The sequence below is a fragment of the Camelus dromedarius genome, chromosome 6 (assembly GCF_036321535.1).
Source record: "Camelus dromedarius isolate mCamDro1 chromosome 6, mCamDro1.pat, whole genome shotgun sequence".
Taxonomy (NCBI): Eukaryota; Metazoa; Chordata; class Mammalia; order Artiodactyla; family Camelidae; genus Camelus; species Camelus dromedarius.
Window position 1 is genome coordinate 56,890,034 of NC_087441.1, and position 3,726 is coordinate 56,893,759.

A 3,726-nucleotide genomic window follows, 5' to 3' on the forward strand; every position below is an offset into this window, starting at 1 on the left:
CCAACCAGAAACCACACCATCTACCAGAAAAAGCACAGAAAGGATACTGTTTATGATGTGTCATCTGCTGACCTGCATCTCTGTGCCACAGCACAATATTCTCTGTTTTTAAGCTTCCTCCACCAATACAGTGAGTTTTTGTGCACTGAGTACAGCACATTTTAATGCCCAGATCAAAAATCACCAATATCACAAAGTCCAGTAGAAAGAGACTCCTGAGTTAAATAGACCTAAATTTTAAACATGGTTCTGTATCTTAACAGTTGTTGAATTTAGTCAAATTTTCTTAAAGTTTATGGTGTATCTGTTTCCGCATCTCAGAATGAGGACATTAATGCTTCCGTAACAGAGTTGTGAGCAGTCATGGGATAGTACGTGTCAAGTACCCACCAGACACCTTGTCAGGGGACAATGCTAGTTCTCACTCGACTCTCTTTTCTAATAGTGCTCTCTTTCAGCATTCCTAGCCTGCACTGTCACAATCTAATGTAAACGAATACAGAGTAAATCAGTTTGATGGGTGAATCTGAAGTACTCAAACAGTAAGTTTCCTTCCATCTTTGTGTGTTTTCTGCTTCTTTTTAAAAATTATTAAGACAAAGAAACAGAGTTGAGTTAACAGGGGCATGTACTAGAGACTTGTTGGAGAGAAGCAGGCTCTCGCTGACACAGAAGGAAGATTACCCCCTTCATGATCAATTGAGGTGGAAAGGGAGTCTAGTCAGCGTGAAAGCACAGAAGAAAGCCCTTAGGGAAGCTCTGACGATCATACTAGTTTAAAAAAAGAAGAGCAAAAAATTCTCAGTAAAGTTAATAGGAATAAGGTTCAAGACGAATAAAATTAAAATTATAGAGAAAATAGATGTATATGTGTGTATCTATGTTTTTTTTTTTTTTTTGCTTTTCAATTGCAGGTGTTTAATTATGTTTTAAATTAAGTTTTAATTGCGTCATGCCTAACAATTTTATCCTAAAGCTGAGATAGGAGGTTTTACTGCTCCGCTTAATAAAATACTGACAGCTTAAAAAGTGCTTCTGAGAAGCTCCGTCCTCAGCTGCTGAAGGGGCTGGAGCCGGCCCTGCGTCCCCGGCCCCGCGGTCCTGCTCAGAGGAGGGCGGCGGCGCGGAAGGCCACGGCTGAGGCAGGGCCACGGCTGAGGCAGGGCCGCGCAGCGCCGGCGGAAGGAGCACAGAGGCGCGACTCACCCAGTGCGCAACAGCCTGCCCTGCAGTCACGTCGCTCCTGTCTCTTCCCCAGGACGGCTTTCTCCCGGCTCTTGAGCTTCTTCGGCTCCACGGTAGTTCCCAGTGCTTGAGGTACAGCCACGTGCGCCTCCCATTTTGGCGCCCGTTGGTGTCCGGACGTCACCACAGCCGGTGTGGCGCGTACACATGTCGGTCAGGCCAGCCGCCACCTCCGCTCCGTGGACGCTGGGACCAGCCAGCTCTCCTCCGTCTGCAGCCGCAGGAGCCGGGCCCTGGGCTGCCAGTCCTCCTCAGCGTACGGGCGGCTCAGGTATGCGCTCCGCAGGGGCCGAGTCTTCTCCTGCAGGGCCGGCGCCCGCCCCTGCTCCAGAAGCTTCCTTTCTTCCACCATCCTGCGCCCCTGAGAGAGGAGGGCTTCTCGGTAACCAGGCGTTCTGTTCTGTTCCTTTTCCAGCTCCAGGGTAGCTGGGCCATGGCTCGCCGGCTCTCTGAGGTGGAGGCCTGGTGCTTGGCTTCGATGTCCCTCTGGAAGGCAGCTGGGCTATGACGGTATGCTTCACTCTCTCTTTCTGGGACTCCCTAGACCAAATCCAATCCCAGCAGTTCCATCTGCTTCCATCATCCCCATCAGCCCTGGAATTAGGCCAGATCTTCCAACTTGGAGGGTCGTTTAAGTTATTCATGAAAATATACCCCCGGAGGGGACGCCCCAGACCCGTGCCCTGAGCACCCCAGTACGCGGGTCTTCTGTGCGCAGGCGCAACGTTCTCTCTCTCCCCCCTCTGTCTCTCTCCCTCTCCCTCTCCCCCTCCCTCGCTCCCTCCTCTCCTTTCTCACTCTCACTCACTCACTCTTTTTTCTGGAGTAAATACAATTTTTGATACCCATTTTATGTAGTTCAAGGAAATAATCTGTAAGTATAAAAGCATTTTTCTTTTGGATATCACCATGGTCCGTGTAAATACTCAACAGTCAGAATCGTCTGCAGGAAGTGCTCCAAGTCACATGGTTAGGTTTACAGACCTGAATATACATATTACGTTAAACAGTGGCACTTATGTACTCAAGTGGTCCAGGGACTTTGGAATATGTGACTACTGCGCATGTGGAGTAAAAATAATGTGTAAGTTTTAATCAGTGGAAAGAGTGTCAACCTTCAACAAAAAGAAACAATTAAGAATTAATATCCTAGGTGAAGAAAGTACCGCAGGTAGCGCCTGGCGTCAGAATCCCGGAGACGAAGTATGAATGGGTACATACATAGAGCAGTGTAACTGGGCTCTTCACTCTTGGTGTGGAGTTTTCCTCCTAGGTATCAGATGCTGATATATATATATATATATATATATATATATATATATATATATATATATATATATATATATATATATATATATATATTACATTCTGCATCGTATAGTTGGTACCCAGTTAAATTATCTAAGATAATTCTCACTGATCAGTTTACACAGCTACATAAGTGAATCCTTAAAGTTATAAGTGTGTATACTCTAAATGGTGAAACATGTCACACGCATCCTCTTACCAATGTGACTTTTTAACTCTTGCTGCTGATCTGTTTATGTTTGCCTTGGTTAAAAGGAGGATTGAAAAGGTTTGCTATGGCTCGCGGGACTGGTGTGGGAGAGAAAGGCATGTAGCTATGTTCTTTCTCCTGGTTGAAAAGACAAGTGCTTTCTCTTGTTTATCCTCATAGAAAAAAAAATGTTCTTGGGAAGAAAAAGCACATAAAGCTTATAGTCCAAGTTAGCATTACTCTAAAGTTATTTTTTATATTATCAAATACCACCGGTTCCTAATTGCTGAAATAGACACACGCCCACACATCGGATGTTGAGCTGCTATGAAATGTTCAACAGAGAACAATCTTACTGAGATAAATTCGGTAGAGAATTTACTAGTTCAGTTCCTGAAGGCACCCCATTGATAGAGTTTAAAGGTTCCACAGAGCACAAATCAAGATTTGGTAGGAAATATACCGAAAATTTAGCTATCAGATGAAATCTGTCTGGAACATACACCTACCTTCATCTGTGGGCAGAATTTTGAGATTGAAAATGAGATGTAGAATGAACTATTCAGAAAGCCTTTTAAAAAATATCCTATTTGATTAAAAAATGGTTTGGCAATGCCATCAAATAAAATCTAAGTTGATTCTCCTTTTGGAGATTTTTGATACGTTAATTAATTAATCACCAGGAAATGAAATTTTACAAAATTTGCTAAGGCATAGAATGGGAGGGTAGACAGTCTGGTATGCTCAGTACTAAAATAATCCTGCTAATGATTGCTGAGGACAGAAAGGGGAGCATATTCAGGTGGTGGGTTTTCAGCTGTAGACTTACAAGCTGAGGGGAGGATTTCATTCCAGGGCTCTCACTGCAAGTTGCCTAGGACCAGGGAGCTCATAACATAAACATGGCTTTTGTGCCACTGGGTAGGAGGAATAAAATGACTAAGGAAGCAGTATCTTGTCCAGGTTTCTCACTGGACTTAGTA

The 3,726-nt window shown here is 44.3% G+C and overlaps 1 pseudogene; it reads right to left on the reverse strand.

Annotated features, from left to right (window-relative positions):
* Positions 1 to 1,105: 1,105 nt before the first annotated feature.
* Positions 1,106 to 1,969, reverse strand: LOC105092271 (coiled-coil domain-containing protein 127-like; annotated as a pseudogene).
* Positions 1,970 to 3,726: the final 1,757 nt, after the last annotated feature.